Here is a 23,206-nt window from a genome sequence, read left to right as displayed (position 1 = left end):
AACTGGGTGTTTGTCTGTTGTCCTGCGATGTCTTAGCGGTGGCCCCGCATAATGTTAATGCCTGCATTTTTTAGATATTTAGTGTAATCTACCCTAGTGATGTATAAGTCGGGTGAAAGAGTAAGAAATCGTAAAAATTGTTGAAATATAAATTCTGTGAAAGTCTTAATATTGATATTTTATAGTATCAATTTATTTCTCTTTGTATACTTCCCAAAATGTGGCAATTAAAATTGGTAGGCTACATACTATCTTACATGCGTTCTGTATAATAATATTTTGTTTAATCCTAAGAAAAGTGTCTCTAATATGCATGAGAACCCGCCTATACTCGCGCCCCTGCTAAGAAAGTAAACACTAAACTGATTTTATTCTTGTGTGTACAGGCAGCACGTAAGAATCGCTCTCTGGATGCGGACAAGAGAAAGGTGAAGGATGGAGGAAGTTTGCTGTCTTGGGACTACTTGAAGGTGAGTGGTTGACAAGATCGAAAAATTTATTCCCATCTCTACAGTGTGGAAGTGAAATAAGTGCATTCCTGAGTTCAGGGGGGCCTTTTACCACAAAACGAAGACCAAAACCTAGTGTGAATTTTATAGTCGAGATTGCTCGAATGGTAAACAACCGAAATTTGAATGACAGTGACATAAGGGATGAAAAATAAGGAGACAATTAAGAACCAAACATTCTGATGGGGGCAGAAAAAAAAGTTATTTTTTTTTCTTTCACTGTGTTAATAATATCAAAAGAAACGCTTATACAAATTTTGGTCACTCGACCGCAATTACGAGGGCCGTAAAAAAAATAAGAAATTTTCTCATGAAATTTCGGCCAGTGTATGGGACCGGTGCCCACCCAGCATCCTGATGCACTTGGGGAGCTACGATAGGTAGCGAAATCCGGTTGCGAATGCCAGCTATAACGGCTGGGGGGATCATCGTGCTAACCACACGATACCTCCATTCTTGTTGGATGATCGTCCACCTCTGCTTCGGCATGTGGGCGTGAGGCCAGCAGCCGGCTGGTCGGTCTAGGCCCTTCACGGGCGGTAGCGCCACGGATTATTATTATTATAAAAAAATAAGTTCGCCAGGGGCCGTTAACGGAAAGAAAACACAATTTAATTGGAAAAATTTATTGAAACAGAAACAGCAATTGTTGAGCTATTTTTCAATATATTCTCCACCGGAACTGGGACATTTGTCATCTCATGGGATCGACAGAGAGGTTCGAACGGCTGTCAAACGCTGGTTCTGATCCCAGTCGGCTGACTTCTACGACACAAGGATACAAAAATTTATCCGATGGTTTGACAAATGTCTAAATTCCAGTGGGAGGATATGTTAACAATTATCGCAGCAATTGCTGTATCAGTTTCAATAAATCTTCCCATGCAATTATGTTTTTTTCTGTAAACGGCCCTAGGGAAAATCACTTTCTGGACAGTCTCGTAATTGCGGGCGAGTGACCAAAATTTGTATAAGCATTTCTTTTGACGTTATTAACATGGTGGAAGGAAAAAATATAACTTTTTTATCTGCCCCCATCAGAATGATTGTTTGTAAGCTAGAAAGTAATAACGAATCATTTTTGGACTGTTGGGAAAATGCATATAGACCCCAAGTCTTGTACCGATTTCGCTCCAAATTACACCGATCAACTAAAGAAACGTATGAAATTTTTAAATATGAAAACCGGAGATGTAACCTATTTTGAACAGTAAGCTTGTTATTATGTATTACAGTTTTTGTAGAGAAAGAAATTCTGCGTCCATCTGTTCTGTTTAATTAATTTTGTGCGAGATCGTGCGTATTTGCTTGGTTTCCGCACACAACCAATCCGCGGAAAGTATAAAATTCTACATTCAGTATTCCCAACCTAACACACATAAGAATTTCCCTCTTCTTACCGCTTAAGTGACATATTGATTTTACTGCTTTAGGCTTTTAACATATTATTTTTAGAGACGTTCAATATAGTAATAATTACAAATTGGAAACTTACCACTGCAATTTCACCTAAATTGCACTGTTAATTATTGTTTTGAAATATTTGCAAAAATTAAGTAAACTCTACAACTCCACTAAACTTATTGCATTCGTGATGCATGTAACATTAAGGAAGCCCTGAAAAAATCAACAAGACTGGAGGGAAAAAAAAAGACAGATGTATATCACGGCCTGCTGGAGTATAGTAAACACAGAAAACATTTTAAAGCAACAATGTTGAAGATAGATATTTTTGTTTTGCAAATTTGCCGTCATTGAACAGAAACCAAGATGGAGATTTCATTGCAACTAATTAGAAATTCCTCTTTCAGGTATGTGATAAACGATCTTGGCACAAAATAATGTACGATACACGAGCGGTATGTTTTCTTTCAATTCTCGGAAATTAAAAAAGCTCAACTACATTTCGCTTTTTCAGACTTTTCCTCGAACATGAAAACTTCAACTTACCGCTCTTGTAACGCACATTACTATTGCATACGTTACTGTTATTTAAACTGTTCTGTATTTCGTTGTTTTTGGAGATGTAAACAGAGACTTTTGGTTTTGTTTGTAGATCGCTGCCTATTGTTCTATTCCCACTTTAGAAATGAATTTTCGTTGCCAGTGTGCCGTCTTGCATTGTTTTAATTGTAGACTAATGTGTTAAGATTTGAAATGGCTGTACGGCAATAAGTTTGAATACCAAAGAGTTAAAGTTTCTCAGGGAGAAGAAAGAAATGGTTATAAATGAAGTTCTCCATTGGAGATTTCAACCATTAACGCTGATGGCTTGTTAATAACTGTCATAATTGTAGGTCTTGCTTCTGGACTGATTGTGGTAGTATATGACATCCTATGAATTGGAAACTGGCAGATAAATATGGAGTTAATTACGGTACACGATTCGCTAATAGCTGTAATTGTAGAGGCTCATATTGGCTTTAGTAACCTGTCATAAATTGTTTTGCCTATCTGTCATGTCCTGATATTCAAGCAGAAGGTTAGGTAGAGTATCTATCGAATGACACAATAATAATAATAATAATAATAATAATAATAATAATAATAATAATAATACTAATACTAATACTAATAATAATAATAATCATCATCATCGTCATCATCATCACCATAATCATTTTCATAATAACAATAAAGACCCAATCACAATGAAAATGGAAATTTCAGCACAAAAATCAAAAGTAATGGCACTTTTAGGACAAGACCCAGTCAGAAGTAAGATAATACACAATAACCAATGCCTCGAACAAGTACAAAATTTCAATTATCTGGGTTGTGAAATATCTTATCAAAATGAAAAAGATGTGAACAAGAAAATTACCAAATTTGCACAAATTCTAGGAATAATAAACAATACATTAAAAGCTAAATTAGTACAAAAATCTACAAGAATAAAAATATATAATGCACTAGCATTACCCTTCCTTTTATACGGAAGCGAGATTTGGACATTAAAGAAAAAAGACATGAACAGAATCAAAGCAACGGAAATGAAATTTTTCAGGAGGACAGCAGGATATACTCTTTTAGACCGAAAAAGGAGAAATTTTAGAACAATTAGTAGTAGAGTCAGTAGAATAAAAAATCAGCAGATACAAATTCAATTGGCTAGATCATGTAAGAGGAATAGAAAATTCAAGAATCCCAAAAATTATGATGCAGTATAAACCTAGATGACATCGTCGACCAGGAAGACCTTTTAGAAGATTGCTAGATGGGTCCGAAACAGGTCTACAGAGGCCTAATTCGTGAAGGATGATGATGATGATGACAATGAAAATTAAACATAACCGTAACATAAACACAGAAGTTTGCACCCAGGTTACCAAATGGGATCATTGACAATGATTCACATAAACATTGCCGTTAGTCGTTAACATGAAAGTTTGTAAACTCCAAACTTTCATGCTTATGCTTACGTGATTTGCAAACAGCACACAATCGTGGAGCGCTGAAGTATACGACAGAATATTATTGTTGTTGTTATGTTTCTATGGTTACCAAGTATCTTTGTGGTTATGTTTATGTTCCCATCGTGAATGTTCTTGATTTTACCATAACGTTTACATTTTTTAAGTTAATGCTTACGCTATGTTTATTTTTCATTGTGAATGAAACTTAATCATCGTTGATTATACGGTTGGACAGTAAGTAATGTAATTAATTTCAGGGGGATATTCTTCGAGATATTTGAAACAAAAAAGTTTAATAAAATTCTGCTCATTTTTGCTTCCTCTTCGAGATGAAAATTATATGAAACATTTCATAGCGTGTTTTGGAAAGTCATAGATTTAAATCTCAACGTGCTCAGTCAATTTTAGACTGAAGAACATTACGATAATAATTATGTAATTGAGAGAATTTTAGTTTTTGTTCTTCAAATGTGTAGAAATTTTATCCGAACAAATGTAACATTTTACAACTCCTTTCCAGAACGAAAAGTTACATTTGTTCGGATAGAATGTCTGCAAATTTAAAGAACAAAACTAAAATTCTTTCAATCACTTATCATAATACACTGCTCTCTTAAGTTGACAGAGCATATTGGAAATTAAATCAATGGTTTTCGCAAAACACGCTATAAAATGTTTCATATAAAACAATTTTTGTCTTCAAAAGGTAGGAAAAACGAGCAAAAATGTATGAAACACTTTTGTTTGAAATATCTCGAGGAATAGTATCTTGAAATTAATTACACTATTTACTGTTTTCTCTTAATATATCAAACCAACTTCATGTAACTTATATGATATTCAGACATTCTGTATCTCGTTTGCCTTTGGAATTATGATGGAAGACTAATTTACATTACTTCGTTAGACCGACAGATATAGGTCTAGTGTATCAATATCTTTCACTTACATCATTGATAGTCCTATTTCATTTTATTTGATCAGACAAAATGTATAAGAATTATTTATATGAACAGCGTAGTTAGAAGATAGATGTTTATGCCAGTGAGATAGACCTGTGTATTTATGGGATTTATATTGGTATAAATAAGTTTTGTGGAGTGTATTATTACTAGAATAAGTTTCTTAGGAAAATATTTGGGGCTAAGAGGAATGAAGTTACAGGAGAATGGAGAAAGTTACACAACGCAGAGCTGCACGCATTGTATTCTTCACCTGACATAATTAGGAACATAAAATCCAGACGTTTGAGATGGGCAGGACATGTAGCACGTATGGGCGAATCCAGAAATGCATATAGAGTGTTAGTTGGGAGGCCGGAGGGAAGAAGACCTTTGGGGAGGCCGAGACGTAGGTGGGAAGATAATATTAAAATGGATTTGAGGGAGGTGGGATATGATGGTAGAGACTGGATTAATCTTGCTCAGGATAGGGACCGATGGCGGACTTGTGTGAGGGCGGCAATGAGCCTCCGGGCTCCTTAAAAGCCAGTAAGTAAGTAAGTATTGTTAGTAGAAATGAATCTAATCTTCAAAGCAAATACCGTAAGATTCTATTGTTTTGAGCTACTTTTCACTGAGGTCTGTTACCCTCAACGGTACCAGTTTTTTTTTTTATGTGAAGAATTCGATGATGTCCATTTCAATTGGAAATTTATTGCACGCAGGAAGTGGGTCATGGATCGAAACACATGGTAATCTGAAGCCGCAAGATCAGAACTATGTCCCAAGTGGTTCATAGCAGTTCGATTCCTCCCAATTTCTGTATTTTTTCCATCGTTGTTTGAGTAATATGAAGTCTCACATTGTCATGTTGCAAGAGAATCCTATTTCCATTAAGTAATGTTGAGTATCTCTCTGTCAAAACTTCACAAACTCGTGTTAGTTGTTGAGAAAAAGACCTGCATCAGCTCGATGTCCATTTGGAACAAACTCTCGGTGAATCGTAGGCTAATTTCAAAATTCCACCAGACATATAACATCGCTTTCGGGCTGAACATTAATTCCTACGCCTAGGATATTACAGTTTTTGTTAAATGCGCTTGTCTGCAAAGGAGTCTCTTCAATTTTGTCATTACACCAATAATAAAAATAAAATGCTTTGCTTTATTTAAAAACGATCTCTACGAAGCGTTATATCGTTTGGAGTTTCTAGATCAAGTGTCGTTTTCCTCTACGCTTTTGTTTTTGTAAACTTTCAATGTGTCTAAATATTCTAACAAGAACACGCTGAATAGAGCGACTAAGAACTTTGACACCTGGAAAATTCCCTACGAACTTTCTTCTCGGATACAGTCAGCGAGTAGGGAGGAGTCGGGGTAATTTGGGTATAAGTTATATTTTATTGAATAAAACTTTACCTAAACTTCAAACACATGCCAATTTAATATAGCTGTATTGTCTATTTCACAATTGCCTATCATGGAGTGTTAAAAATTTTGTCCTGATCACACCGATACTGCCTGGTAAAAAAAACTGTTTTTTATTTAGCAGCCTATGAAATGACCCATCACATTCAAAGCAATATTGTTGGCGAACCAGCTGTGATAAAGTAACCAAATTCATGGATTTGTACATTACACATATTTGGAAAATGTTCTTAATAAATGTAGTAATATATCATTAATAGTTTGTTACTAAATTACAATTTACAATCCCTACGAACTTTCTTCTCGGATACAGTCAGCGAGTAGGGAGGAGTCGGGGTAATTTGGGTATAAGTTATATTTTATTGAATAAAACTTTACCTAAACTTCAAACACATGCCAATTTAATATAGCTGTATTGTCTATTTCACAATTGCCTATCATGGAGTGTTAAAAATTTTGTCCTGATCACACCGATACTGCCTGGTAAAAAAAACTGTTTTTTATTTAGCAGCCTATGAAATGACCCATCACATTCAAAGCAATATTGTTGGCGAACCAGCTGTGATAAAGTAACCAAATTCATGGATTTGTACATTACACATATTTGGAAAATGTTCTTAATAAATGTAGTAATATATCATTAATAGTTTGTTACTAAATTACAATTTACAATCGTGGGGTAATTTGGGTATAATTCTAGGTTCATTGACAACTTATCTGGTTTTCATTCCAGATCATTCACATACACAAATAATGAATTGGTGAAAGACAAATATCCCAAGTGTTTTCTGTTCCTGATTTTAACGGGATATATTTTAAATTTACAAAATGAGCCCCATCAAGAATTTAAGTAGTGGCTGTATTTCATTATCTTGTTAGATCTAATTAAAAATTTTAAATTCTGTTCTAAGGTACATAGCCTACACTAACTTATAGTTCGGATAATTTGAGTTTATAAAGACTTTAAGGCATATTTTACTTTAATAATACCACATATTATACCCAAATTTCCCCATCTATGGGGTAAATTGAGTACAGTTATAGTTATGATAAGAGGTCAACATACTTGAAAATGCAATAGAATCATTCTAGAATGTCACAGTGATCACCGGGATCAATTTTTGTATTTCCGTGTGTAAAAGTCTGTCGCCTGGGATCGGAACCAGAGTGTGACAGCTGTCTATACCTCTGTGTTGATTCCGTGGTATTACAAATGTCTCAATTCCGGTGGGGAATATATTGAAAAATAGCTCAACAATTGCTGTATCTGTTGCAATAAATCTTTATGTGAAATTGTGTTTTTTTCTGTAAACGGCCCAGGGAAACTTACTTTCTGAACAGACCTCGTAATTGCGCTCGAGTGGCCAAAATTTGTATACAGTAAGCTCTTGTTTTGACATTGCAAGGAGAAACTTCACTGAAAATCATGAAAAAAAAAATCGTTGGCTATTTGTTTAGAATGTAGGACCTATATTAAATGTTCATACCCCAAACGGATTTTGTTCAATTCTGATTGCAAATACATTTATATTTTTTTAATTAAGACTGTAAAGAGGCCTGGCATTTAAAGAGCTGTCAAAATTATTTTTTCATCAAAGAATGATTTTTTTTTTTTTTTTACATATTTATGATTACAAATCTAGTAACATTTTGTTCTAAAGTTCACTCCCTGAAGTTACTAGATGAATGTAGCGGAGGAGAATTTAAATAGGTATGTGTTACATAAATATTCACTTTATTTTCAAATCTAATTTTCTTGATTCAACACCAACTTATTATGCCAAATATTAATCAATCGGATGGAATTTTTCTGCAAGTATTAGTAATACTTTTTAATGAATTATATAAACAAATTTTCAAAATTTCAAAAGGTTTTTGAAAGTGAATAAATGACATATTTCATAAAATGAATGCATATAAATGTTTCTCTATTTCTTGTGAATGTACCCGAAGAAAAGGGAGCATACAAATTGACATATTCTACTAAAATCTTGAGTTTGAAAATATTAAAGGTTATATATAAAAATCAAAACGAAAAAAAACATTTGGGAGTTCAAAATTTGAATTTTGTTAGTCCTTTACATAGTTTTTTTTATTGGGTTATTTTACGACGCTGTATCAACATCTAGGTTATTTAGCGTCTGAATGATATGAAGGTGATAATGTCGGTGAAATGAGTCCGGGGTCCAGCACCGAAAGTTACCCAGCATTTGCTCGTATTGGGTTGGGGGAAAACCCCGGAAAAAACCTCAACCAGGTAACTTGCCCCGACCGGGATTCGAACCCGGGCCACCTGGTTTCGCAGTTAGACGCGCTAACCGTTACTCCACAGATGTGGACCTTTACATAGTAATTTGGTTGAAAAAATGATTAGAATAAAAGTTTTAATTTCTAGTGGAATGTCCTCTTAACATGGTGGAAGAACAAAAATTAACTTTTTTATCTGCCCCCATAAGAATGTTTGATTGTTAGTCAACAGTAAGGAAGTATTTATAGAGTTTGTATAATAGTTTTTCAATGCCACAGTAGGTAAATACATTTACATGAAAATTGCGTGAAATCTAATACAGCACACCTTGTGCAAGCTATATTTGTGTGCATATGTGGTGCTCATATTTCTCTTGAAATTCCAGTAATGGAAGAATAACAGTCTGGAGTGTAGATTGTGATTTAATTTTGTGAGCTATTGTGTGCCGCTACGCGCAGGCCGTATTGTCTCTGTGGGGCGGTGTCTGCTGGATTCCGGGTCTACCTCACAACGACACTCCAATTCCGCACAACAGATATATGAAGCTGTTTATTCGTTTGCAGTTGAAAATTTGATACAGCAAGATAATCACTTCTTTGTTCTGTTTGCTGATATTGTTGTAGATAGCGCTTTTGCTTTAATTGTCTGTGCTGAAGCAAGTATCATCATGGGAAACGGAGCGTCATAATGGTTACACAAAATGCAGCGTTTTATAACACGTGACATATTGGATCGGAGAGACAGTACCAGTAAGCCAACTGGCTATTACATGGGATTTCCACGCCGGAGAACAGCTTCAAATCCTTGCAAGTCAAGTCAGTTTGATATGTTGAAGCAAAATTTGTGTACAGTAGTAGCAAAAAAAACCGGACCGACCCTTGTAGCTGATTTCAGAGCCTTGTTCACATTGACAGGTAACTAAGACTTTCGTGGTTCGAATCCTGCCTGGAAAGGAAACTTTGTTTTGTTCCTTATTCAAATATATTCCCAATACTTTTTGATTGCAGCAATATTTTACTACTTAATGAACGTATTATTCCCAGAACATGAATTTTACCAGCTTATTTTCTAATGGCTTTCGAAATGGACTACGTCAGCAGTCGAAACTACAACAATTTCAATAGATTACTCGCTATCTTGTGAATGCGGGCGTGGCATGCGCAGTGCCTCATTTCGGGGACTTTGATTATTCCGTCGGTTCGGTTTTTTTTGCCACTACTGTACAAAGCTATCGTTCCGATATAAAATTACGTACTTCTTTTCACTAAGTATAGGGGTTAAGTTGGGAGTTGACCATAACATAAAAAAGCAACAATCTCCCTTATTCTCACAATACTAGTATTATCCATGTTCTCCTTGTATTATCTCTGTTCTTATATTCTCAAACTTTTCAAACTTCTTAAATCAAGGCGACGTGAAACCAGACTCACCGCATTGTTTAAGGCACAAATGGGACACAAAGTATGGATTGATATCAATGCTAGATTAGCAACACCATCATACTTAGGAAGGGCTGATCATATTAGGAAGTTTAAATGTAGAAAACAAAGAACGGACGTGGCAAAATTTTCCTTTGTTAACCGTATAATAGTAGACTGGAACAGCAACAGCAGTCTTTCAGGGTGGTCCTCTTAAAATCAATACATTTAAGGAAAGGTTGAGAAGATTAGGCTGAAAATGTAATTGGAGGTGCACTGTAATTATTTAAGTTGTGTCATGTAATTAATTGAGTTGATATATAATTAAGTTGACATGTAATTAATTAAGATGATATGTAATTTAGTTGATATGTAAATAAATTAAGGTGATATGTAATTAAGATGATATGTAATTAAGTTGGTATGCAATTAATTAAGGTGATATGTAATTACTTAAATTGGTAATAGTTGGGTGAAATAGAAGTACTTATAAGTTAGATTTACTTTTGATTATCGTAGGCGTTATTCTAGAATAGTTTTTATTTATAGTCCTAGGTTTATTGCATCTACTATTTATAGATTTACATTTATTTCATTTTATTTCATATACGTTTATTTTATTTTATTTCATGTAATTGTAATTATTGTATATTATATATCACTGTCACCGGGTTTATACCCAATTGTAGTGTTAATAAATAAATAAATACATACATACATACATACATACATACATACATACATACATACATACATACATACATACATTCATTCTGGAATATACATTACGACTCATTACTCAGCCTAGAGTACACCGCAAACACAAAGGTTATAGCATTCGCAGATGACCTCATCGTGATAACAAGGGGGAAAACGATTCTGGAAGCTGAAAATTATGCCAATCTTGAAATGAAAAAGATAGCAGCATGGGCTATAAAGAACAAAACCAAATTTAATGAGCAGAAGTCGAAGACGATGCTAATAACACGAAGGAAACGAAGGGAACAAAAAGATATAGGGAAGAGTCGGGTAGTATCGGACATCGGGTAATATCGGACAGTGAGTTTCTTTCATCTACCACAAGATGATAGTACCTGATTGACATGGTTACGTTTCTGTGATGTCGCATAGAGAAACGTAACCGTGTCATTCAGGTACTACCATATGGTGGAAGATGAAAGAAACGCACTGTCCGATACTACCCGATGTCCGATACTACCCGACTCTCCCCTACACATCTTTCTCAACAACAAGGAACTACAACAAACCGACAAGATTAAATATCTTGGAATTATCATTGACAAGAGATTTAGATTCAACGAACATATTAAATATGTAACAGAAAGATGCACAAGCCTGATTAATGCCCTTTCCAAAACCGCTAAGATAAATTGGAGTCTTAAACACAAAGCATTAAGAACCATATATAAAGGTACAATCCTGCCCTTGTTATCGTATGGAGCTCTTGTTTGGATAGATGCCTTGGAGAGGAATTACAACGCCAAAAAACTGAACCAAGTGCACACGCTAATAAACATACGTATTGCAAAGGCATTTCGCACCACCTCATATGAAGCATTATGCGTTGTTACTGGACTCACTCCCATTTTGTTCAAGATATAAGAAATAGTAAACTTGTACTTTGCAAAAACAAGACATAAGTACGATGGTCTAAATCTTGACTACATAATACAGCACAAGAACTGGATACACCCTGCAGAACTCATCGACATAAAAGAAACAGAACAAAATACAGAATATACGTATGAAATATACACGGATGGCAGTAAAAGTGAACGTGGAGTTGGAGCAGGAGTAGCAATATTTCAGAGTTATGAACTAATCCAACAACTAAGATTCAGATTAGACAATAAATGTTCAAATAACCAAGCTGAACAACTTGCTACCATGAAAGCGTTAGACAATATAAAACGACTAAGAACAATAGGTGAAAGACCATTAGACGAAAGACGAAAGACGCATAGCCATCTACACTGATAGTAAAATTACTCTGGACTCTCCAAGGAATGGAAGCAACCACAACAACCTAATTGAAGGCATCCGAACGAATCTACGGCTGGTGGAGAACGACAGATGGTTAGTGGACTTCGGATGGGTCAAGGCTCATGTGGGGAACTACGGTAACGAACTGGCAGATCGTCTAGCGAAGCAGGCAGCGAGTGACGTCGATCTACAGATCTGTTACGACAAGGTCCCGATGAGTGAAGTAAGGAACCACTAGCGGTCATATCCAAAGGAAAATGGGAAAGTGAATGGTCAACTACTTCCAAAGGTACGCCAACCAAGGCGTTCTTCCCTAGTGTCCAAGATAGATTGAAATTGAAGATAGAAGTAACTCTAACTTGACGACTCTGTTGACCGGACATGGAAGACTCAACGCATATTTTCATCGATTTAAAATCAAGAATAGTGCGACATGTGTCTGTGGGGATGGAGATCAGACAATGGATCATATCATTTATGACTGTACGAAATTAGGAAAGGAAAGAAGAACACTAATCCAGTCTATACATAAATGTGGTGGGAAGTGGCCTGTGGACAAGACAAAATTAGTGAAAAGTTATGTAAAATATTTTATAAAGTTTGCAAATAGTATAGACTTTGAACAACTACAGTAGGCTGGCTAGTATATAGACTAAGGATAAGTTATTTGGGAAGATAGGTTAAAAGTCAGAATTAAGTGATAAGGGTCCAAAATAGGCTACTTACATTCTGTAAATAAGCTAGAATATTAGAGGGTATAATTTATCTGAAAATAGGCTCATCAAGAGATAGTAAATATGTAAATACTGTAAATATTTAAATGCTAGAATATGTAAATAGATTCTTGTACTTCATAGGTTAGGAATAGGAAAATAAGTTAGATTAAGAAGTACCAATATTATCTTGGCAGTTACACATAGTAGATGAACTACACTAGTCCATATTTAATCTAGAATGGCAACATAATAATATATAATGTAAATGGATTATGTACTTGAAGGTAAACCTAGGCATGTAGTATTACTTTCCATTTGTAATGGAACATGCTGCTAAAAAAAAGGTATACATACATACATACATACATACATACATACATACATACATACATACATACATACATACATACATACATACATACATACATGCATACATACCCCTTGTTCTTCTTGTCTTTCTAATGCTCTGCTTGGAATACGCTCTCCTACACCGTATTGGATTGTAAATCGGTAATAAAAGGAGAGAGTGAAACTGACGTAGAATTAAAAATGTAAGAAGTAATTAGGGACTGTCCTAATCCATCTTAGCTCCAGACGCAATCGAGTATCTGGATTTCAAGCCCCACCCGAGAACCACGATTGTTACAAAACAGCCTTGATGCTTCTGGGAAGCGAGTGCCTCTGCTGGAATGTAGACGGAGGAATGAGTGTCTGGGGACTTGTGAGGCTTCTGAGAAAGTGTTTCCTCCTTCACATGCATCCGTGCATACATCCATGCAGATCCTGGTGTGTGCAGTTCAAACTTCTACTGTTACATCGAGTCTTCTTGGAATATCACTGAAAATGTTTGGAATACTGGGAAGTCAAGACGCTTTTCAAATCGTTGAGACATTGTAGTCGAAAACTAAACCAAGTTCACATAATCTAAGATCAGTTTTATACAACAGAAATATACAAAACTCAGTTCATTTCCTGATCTCCGACCAAAAGTCAGCTATTCGTTTTCCTTGATTGTGTATATGCGACATCACAGAAACGTAACCATGTCAATCAGGTACTATCATCGTGTGGCAGATGAAAGAAACTCACTGTCCGATATTACCCGATGTCCGATACTACCCGACTCTCCCCTATATGAATACACGAAGGTCGTCCTGTATTCATTTTTCCGTAAATTCATTTATTATTATTATTATTATTATTATTATTATTATTATTATTATTATTATTATTGTATTCTTCACCTGACATAATTAGGAACATTAAATGCAGATATTTGAGATTGGCAGGGCATGTAGCACGTATGGGCAAATACAAAAATGCATATAGAGTGCCAGTTGGGAGGCTGGAGGAAAAAAGACCTTTGGGGAGCCCGAGACGTAGATGGGAAGAAAATATTAAAATGGATTTGAGGGAGGTGGGATATGATAGAGACTGGATTAATCTTGCTCAGAATAGGGACCAATGACGGGCTTATGTGAGGGCGGCAATGAAACTCCGGGTTCCTTAAAAGCCAGTAAGTAAGTAAGTATTATTATTATTATTATTATTATTATTATTATTATTATTATTATTGTTGTTGTTGTTGTTGTTGTTGTTGTTATTATTATTATTATTATTATTATTATTATTATTATTATTATTATTATTATTATTATTATTATTGTAGTAGTAGTAGTAGTGTTAGGAATTATAAACGGGTTACATCAGCTGCTTATCTATGCGGATGTTGTGAATATGTTAAGAGAAAATCCACAAACGATTAGGGAAAACACGGGAATTTTACTTGAAGCAAGTAAGGAGATAGGTTTCGAATTAACCCCGAAAAAACAAAGTATATGATTATGTCTCGTGACTAGAAAATAGTACGAAATGGTAATATAAAAATTGGAAATTTATCCTTTGAAAAGATGGAAAAATTCAAGTACCTTGGAGCAGCAGTAACAAAAACGGCACTCGGGAGGAAACTAAACACAGAATAAATATGTTAAATGCCTGTTATTATTCGGTTGAGAAGCTTTTGTCATCCAGTCTGCTCTCAAAAGAAGCTGAAAGTTAGAATTTATAAAACAGTTATATTACCGGTTGTTCTTTATGGTTGTGAAACTTGGACTCTCACTTTGAGAGAGGAACAGAGATTAATGGTACTAGAAAATAAGATGCTTGGGAAAATATTTGGGACTAATAGGGATGAAATTACAGGAAAACGGAGAAAGTTACACAACGTAGAACTTCACGCATTGTATTCTTCACATAACATAATTAGGAACATTAAATCCAGAACTTTGAGATGGACAGGGCATGTAGCACGTATGGGTGAATCTGGAAATGCATATAGAGTGTTAGTTGGGAAGTCAGAGGGAAAAAGACCTTTGGGAAGATCGATACGTAGATGGAAGAATAATATTGAAATGTATTTGATGGAAGTGAGATGTGATGATAGAGACAGGATTAATCTTGCTCAGGATAGGGACCGATGGCGGGCTTTTGTGAGGGCGGTGGTGATGGTTGTAGTAGTAGTATTCTGTTTAAAGTTACTTTGAACTGCAGTGTTTATTCAGAATTAAAATACAACAGTAGCGAAAAATAACCTGCAAATTCGTCCTGGAGTCCAATATCAAGGGTAGGATTCTCTCATGTGTCATAAACCTACGAAACGAGACCCACAGCTTCATTTTCCTCCCGGAGGAAGTCATGCTCAAAAGTTTATCTTACTTTAGACCACATCGCCTTCGTCCTGATTTCAACCAGGGACTTTCGGAACCAGCACTACACATGGTAACCCCTAGATCTGTGAGGAGAACATATTTTTGCATTTTTCCCATATTTTTAAGTCCACAAGTCACTGCCAAGTAATGGCTTCGCTATTCAAATATTTATATGTAACATTTATGATTATTCAAATCCTCTGATTATAAAGCGAGATACAAGGTACAGAATTTATGTCCCTCTTTATTATGCCATTCCATGTGCTGTTGTGCATGACATTTCAATAATTAATGAATTTTTAAACTGTTTTATTGTTTGTGTTCCCACCTCTTATTTGCTTTTCCCGTGTGTTCAGTGCCCGCTGGTCTGCCGAAGTTTGCAAAGCACTGCGTCTGATAAAAGTGACTTCATTTTTCATGACTGAGTGAACTGGTTTACAGTACGTGCTGACATTTATTTCAAACTCGGTTCCTTCAAATTTATTGCTCCCAATTTTTGTTTGTACGTCATTGTGTGCATACGTTCTAGATTCGCTTGTATTTCGTCTTTGAAACTGAAATTTCCTTCCTCAATGAAGGAATGTTAATACCACTTTAAAATCTTGTTGGTCTTCATTTGTGTTCTGACGCAGTCATACGTGAAAAAAGAAAACTTGTAATTTTACTTCTTGACTTAAATTGTTACACCATATAAAATTGTTTTGTATATACAGGGTGTTTCAAAAATACGGGGCATAATTTCAGGTATGTATTTCCCACATGTAGACAATCAAAATAGTTAATTACAACATGTGTCCGGAAATGCTTCATTTCCGAGTTATGGCCTTCACAACATTGAAATTCACCGGAAAGTGTTTCTTTCCGCAGGTCGTTGTCATTACAGAAGATGTTCAAAATGTCCACCTCCTGCTTGAATACGGACCTCACATCGATGTCACATTGACCTGCGAACACGATCCCAAACTCCAGGAGTATTGCGTATGTCCTCAGAACATGCCACAATTCGATTCTGAAGGGATTCCAAATCAGGCACCGGAGACAGTCGTATGAGGAACATTGACTTGCAACGCTACCCTTCGTGTGCTGATAGAAGGAGTCATGTTCACAGCCTCCAGAATCTCCTCCTGTACTTCTCGAGTTGTAGATCTTGGTCGTCCCCTTCCTAAACCAGGAGAGTTAAATTTTCCATACTTGCACAGACGGTAATGGAGACGTACAAATGTCTTCCGATCTGGACATTGTCGCTGTGGGTACCTCTCCTGGTACAAACGACGAGCCAGCGCAGCATTGCCGTCCGTCCGCCTTACCGTACATGAAGTGTATCTCTGCCAGCTCTTGATTTGAATACATGTCGCACAGTCTAACGCCTACACAACACTGCATGTAACCTTCGCCTCGGAATGAACTGTCAGAGTGCCCTCTTAATGTCTCCTTTGACGGCAACGACCTGCGGAAAGAAAAACGTTCCGGTGAATTTCAGTGTTGTGAAGGCCATAACTCGGAAATAAACCATTTCCGGACACATGTTGTAATGAACTATTTTGATTGTCTACATGTGGGAAATACATACCTGAAATTATGCCCCGTATTTTTGAAACACCCTGTATACTGTGTAAGATGTAAAGTTCAAAGTCACATAAAGAAAAATGGGAGGTATCTTTTCTGGAATTTCTATGTAGGAAAAAAAATACAGTGAATTTTTCGGATCAGTAATGTTTTAACTAATTTGCATTTATAAACACTGCTCCATCTATTTAGTAGAAAGCGTTTGAGTTTAAAGAAAGCAGCAAAACAGTAGGATAAAGTTGCCTAATTCCGTGACATATTTAATAAAGTCTATATTTATGCCAAAATTGTAATAACAATTTTCAAATGCCACCTAAATGATGTTATATGGACCTTTAGCTACAGTTTTTACAACATTCAGTGTCAACAGTTTCACAAGTTTGTATATAATATATGATTCTTCATTGTTATACAGTGGCTCCTAAATCCGTGACAGGGATCCAAATTCCTTGACAGTGGTTTCCTAATTCCGTGAGTGATATCCTAATTCCGTGATACTAAAATAACCCTCATTAACTGCTCAGAAAACAAACGTATATTTGGAAAAACACATTAAAGTCATGGTACATTGTTTTAATATGGATTAAGCAAGAAATTTCAACATAGAAAAAGGGCCTAAGTGACAAATTTCATAGAAAATACTTGTGTAACTGCAGGAATACATATTACATATTAATATATTATGAACAAAATAAACTGAAAGTTAAATTCAATACAAAATTAAATTTGAATAAATCGAATTATAACACAATTATTTCTCATTATTTTATATTCCTAACAACAGCAGTAATTAAGTTAAATATATGCCCTATTATTTTATTATAATTATAATTGGTGTATTGTATAACTTATTTCTATTATTATTTCCACGAACTACTTTCTTTCATAGACATTAATTTTCAGAATTTAGCTTATACACATTTTTGGCCATTCCACCGCAATTACGAGGAAGTCCAGAAAGCGATTTTCTCTGAGGCCGTTTAAAAAAAACACATTTTCATGGAAATAATTATTGAAACAGATACAGAAAATTGTTACGCTATTTTTCAACATATCCCCCACTGGAATTGAGACATTTATCATATCATGGGATCAATATTTGTATCCTTGTGTCGTGTTGTATACCTCTCTGTTGATCCCACATGCTGCAGCCATCTCTATGACGGAAATGCGAAATCTGTTTGGAAATCATGTTGTCTTATCGTGAAATTGAGATATTCCCTGGCCTACACGTTCTCCAGATTTAGGTTCAAGTGATTTATTTTTATGGGGATATGTAAAAAGTAAGATATACATAAACAAACCGCGAAATATTGAACAGCTGAAGAAATTTCAGACAACACAGTAAAAATATTGTACAGTTTAATGAGAAATCTCAAACAGCGATTACAAGAATGTTTGCACGTTGGTGGAGGGCATTTGAAGGATGTCATTTTCTAGAAATCATATTGGCTACATGCAATTGGCAAACTTTATTCTATATTTTCATGTGATAAAAGTTAATTTATTAGATTATCTAAAGTTTTATTTCACTATTAAAATCTTATGTTTCTTTGGTCCACTCTGTATTTTATCCTGGAGTAAATGTAACCGTGATAGTTTACCTGCTGAAGTACTGTGACAATTTAGAGATGAGATAAGTGGAACTTGACAATTGATTTGATAGTTAGTGCACTTGCTGTTTATTACTTACTTACTTACTTACAATTGGCTTTTAAGGAACCCGAAGGTTCATTGCCGCCCTCACATAAGCCCGCCATCGGTCCCTATCCTGTGCAAGATTAATCCAGTCCCTATCATCATATCCCACCTCCCTCAAATCCATTTTAATATTATCCCCCCATCTACGTCTCGGCCTCCCTAAAGGTCTTTTTCCCTCCGGCCTCCCAACTAACACTCTATATGCATTTTTGGATTCGCCCATACGTGCTACATGCCCTGCCCATCTCAAACGTCTGGATTTAATGTTCCTAATTATGTCAGGTGAACAATACAATGCGTGCAGTTCTGCGTTGTGTAACTTTCTCCATTCTCCTGTAACTTCATCCCTCTTAGCCCCAAATATTTTCCTAAGCACCTTATTCTCAAACACCCTTAACCTATGTTTCTCTCTCAGAGTGAGAGTCCAAGTTTCACAATCATACAGTACAACCGATAATATAACTGTTTTATAAATTCTAACTTTCAGATTTTTTGACAGCAGACTAGATGATAAAAGCTTCTCAACCGAATAATAACACGCATTTCCCATATTTATTCTGTGTTTAATTTCCTCCCGAGTGTCATTTATATTTGTTACTGTTGCTCCAAGATATTTGAATTTTTTCCGCCCCTTCGAAGGATAAATCTCCAATTTTTATATTTCCATTTCCTACAATATTCTGGTCACGAGACATAATCATATACTTCGTCTTTTCGGGATTTACTTCCAAACCGATCGCTTTACTTGCTTCAAGTAAAATTTCCGTATTTTCCCTTATCGTTTGTGGATTTTCTCCTAAAAGTTGATTGTCAGGCCGAGGAATTTATACAGTAGTCTGAAATTAATAGTTTTACGTAAAACTATACATTTTTTCCCCGTATTTGGGAAGACACGTGAGCAATATTAACGCAATTGAAATACTGTGGGCGATTTTAATCCTGTCCTTATATCAGATTTAAGTTCCTGTAATCGTCCATTATAAGTGCGTTCCCAGGCAGCTTGATTGAGACGGTAATGTTTTGGCATGCTTTAAAGTATGATTAATTCTACGGCTATAAATCATATCTGACGCCCGTATCGGAACAGTTAACACGCCACGCCATTCAGATGTCCTTATCTATAGTTCTTTCTGAAAGATAAAGTCTTATGTATACTGCAAAGAGCTTTGAACTGCGTTGTTAAAAATGGCGGTCAATATGAAATGAAATACATGCACGTCACATTAACTAAGCAGTATCCAGTAACAAAGCACTAAAAAATAAAGTATATATTCCGTTACTTTCATTTCTTTTTTGGGGAAGTTGAATACCTTCTTTTTCTGCCTCTACAGAAACCCGAAAAAAAAGCATAAAGTCACGCAACTCTTCGTTACAAGGCTTCGCCTTTTCCGTTCTCTGATTAATCAAAATTGCTAGACATGAGGCATAGAAGGAAAGGGGAGGAATCCATCAAGGAACTCGCAGCGAAGATGCCCTGGTACTGTGTGGAAATTGCGTTACGCGGGAAAACTGAAGCCCGAGTTCATCTGAGGCCGTACGTGTGTGCCACGCGTCTGCCAGCTGCTTTTTACTTCCTCAACATATGAAGTGTAAAAAGAAAGGATTTTTCTAATAAACCATTCAAAACTGGGCAAAAAGATCACTCATTTCGGTCTTAATATGGATCTAGAATCCTTTCAAGATGGCGACCAGTTTCGTTTTTTTTTTATAATTTAATTTGTAATTTATTTATTTATTCTGGTGTAGGTCATCAGGCCTTCTCTTCCTCACGACCATAAAATACAAATACAATAGTAGAAAAAAAAAATCAGATTATAAACAAGATGAAAGCACAGGGAGAGATATCCAGGTTAACAGTCACACAGATTTGAAATGATTATCATAATTATAAGCTTATATACTAGTTAATTAACGAAGATAAGCAATAAACTTGCAATTTTAATCCAGAGTCAAAACACAAATCGACACATCTAGCAAATACCTAAAATCCATGGAATAAAACAAAATTTTTCGATATAATTTCGGTTATATTGAACTATTGTCTTGGATATCCTGTATTCTCCAATTTGGGGCACGTATTATAACCATTTTGATTTTATTATAGATATATTAATTTGTCCTACGGAATTTATCTGTAATATTGACACTTAATATTTTAGGAGAAAAATTTGTTTTGGCGCCGGGGATCGAACCCGGGTCCTTGGTTCTACGTACCAAGCGCTCTGACCACTGAGCTACGCCGAATTCAATCCACAGCACCGGATCGAACCTTCCTCCTTCGATGTTTCCCTTTGTGGCCTGACTCCAAGTTAGACTGATGTTTCCCTTTGTGGCCTGACTCCAAGTTAGACTGATGTTTCCCTTTGTGGCCTGACTCCAAGTTAGACCGATGTTTCCCTTTGTGGCCTGACTCCAAGTTAGACCGATGTTTCCCTTTGTGGCCTGACTCCAAGTTAGACCGATGTTTCCCTTTGTGGCCTGACTCCAAGTTAGACTGATGTTTCCCTTTGTGGCTTGACTCCAAGTTAGACTGATGTTTCCCTTTGTGGCCTGACTCCAAGTTAGACCGATGTTTCCCTTTGTGGCTTGACTCCAAGTTAGACCGATGTTTCCCTTTGTGGCCTGACTCCAAGTTAGACTGATGTTTCCCTTTGTGGCTTGACTCCAAGTTAGACTGATGTTTCCCTTTGTGGCCTGACTCCAAGTTAGACCGATGTTTCCCTTTGTGGCTTGACTCCAAGTTAGACTGATGTTTCCCTTTGTGGCCTGACTCCAAGTTAGACTGATGTTTCCCTTTTGTGGCCTGACTCCAAGTTAGACTGATGTTTCCCTTTGTGGCCTGACTCCAAGTTAGACTGATGTTTCCCTTTTGTGGCCTGACTCCAAGTTAGACTGATGTTTCCCTTTGTGGCCTGACTCCAAGTTAGACCGATGTTTCCCTTTGTGGCCTGACTCCAAGTTAGACCGATGTTTCCCTTTGTGGCCTGACTCCAAGTTAGACCGATGTTTCCCTTTGTGGCCTGACTCCAAGTTAGACCGATGTTTCCCTTTGTGGCCTGACTCCAAGTTAGACCGATGTTTCTCTTTGTGGCCTGACTCCAAGTTAGACCGATGTTTCCCTTTGTGGCCTGACTCCAAGTTAGACTGATGTTTCCCTTTGTGGCCTGACTCCAAGTTAGACCGATGTTTCCCTTTGTGGCCTGACTCCAAGTTAGACTGATGTTTCCCTTTGTGGCTTGACTCCAAGTTAGACCGATGTTTCCCTTTGTGGCCTGACTCCAAGTTAGACTGATGTTTCCCTTTGTGGCCTGACTCCAAGTTAGACCGATGTTTCCCTTTGTGGCCTGACTCCAATTTAGACCGATGTTTCCCTTTGTGGCCTGACTCCAAGTTAGACCGATGTTTCCCTTTGTGGCCTGACTCCAAGTTAGACCGATGTTTCCCTTTGTGGCCTGACTCCAAGTTAGACCGATGTTTCCCTTTGTGGCCTGACTCCAAGTGAGACTGATGTTTCCCTTTGTGGCTTGACTCCAAGTTAGACTGATGTTTCCCTTTGTGGCCTGACTCCAAGTTAGACCGATGTTTCCCTTTGTGGCCTGACTCCAAGTTAGACTGATGTTTCCCTTTTGTGGCCTGACTCCAAGTTAGACTGATGTTTCCCTTTGTGGCCTGACTCCAAGTTAGACCGATGTTTCCCTTTGTGGCCTGACTCCAAGTTAGACCGATGTTTCCCTTTGTGGCCTGACTCCAAGTTAGACTGATGTTTCCCTTTGTGGCCTGACTCCAAGTTAGACTGATGTTTCCCTTTGTGGCCTGACTCCAATTTAGACCGATGTTTCCCTTTGTGGCCTGACTCCAATTTAGACCGATGTTTCCCTTTGTGGCCTGACTCCAAGTTAGATCGATGTTTCCCTTTGTGGCCTGACTCCAAGTTAGACCGATGTTTCCCTTTGTGGCCTGACTCCAATTTAGACCGATGTTTCCCTTTGTGGCCTGACTCCAATTTAGACTGATGTTTCCCTTTGTGGCTTGACTCCAAGTTAGACCGATGTTTCCCTTTGTGGCCTGACTCCAAGTTAGACTGATGTTTCCCTTTGTGGCCTGACTCCAAGTTAGACCGATGTTTCCCTTTGTGGCCTGACTCCAATTTAGACCGATGTTTCCCTTTGTGGCCTGACTCCAAGTTAGACCGATGTTTCCCTTTGTGGCCTGACTCCAAGTTAGACCGATGTTTCCCTTTGTGGCCTGACTCCAAGTTAGACTGATGTTTCCCTTTTGTGGCCTGACTCCAAGTTAGATTGATGTTTCCCTTTGTGGCCTGACTCCAAGTTAGACCGATGTTTCCCTTTGTGGCCTGACTCCAAGTTAGACCGATGTTTCCCTTTGTGGCCTGACTCCAAGTTAGACCGATGTTTCCCTTTGTGGCCTGACTCCAAGTTAGACTGATGTTTCCCTTTGTGGCCTGACTCCAAGTTAGACCGATGTTTCCCTTTGTGGCCTGACTCCAAGTTAGACCGATGCTTCCCTTTGTGGCCTGACTCCAAGTTAGACC

At 36.8% G+C, this 23,206-nt stretch overlaps 1 long non-coding RNA gene across 1 annotated transcript in view; it reads left to right on the top strand.

Annotated features, from left to right (window-relative positions):
* Positions 1–383: 383 nt before the first annotated feature.
* The window catches only part of LOC138691209 (uncharacterized), a 196,056-nt gene continuing 173,233 nt past the window's right edge, over positions 384–23,206 (top strand). The window contains exon 1 of the long non-coding RNA XR_011329764.1: positions 384–470. This is a non-coding gene — a long non-coding RNA (uncharacterized lncRNA). The remainder of the gene's footprint in view (positions 471–23,206) is intronic.

The sequence above is a fragment of the Periplaneta americana genome, chromosome 16 (genome assembly GCF_040183065.1).
Source record: "Periplaneta americana isolate PAMFEO1 chromosome 16, P.americana_PAMFEO1_priV1, whole genome shotgun sequence".
Classification (NCBI taxonomy): domain Eukaryota; kingdom Metazoa; phylum Arthropoda; class Insecta; order Blattodea; family Blattidae; genus Periplaneta; species Periplaneta americana.
The sequence above is the reverse complement of the archived record's forward strand: the minus strand, read 5'-3'. Positions and strand labels throughout refer to the sequence as shown.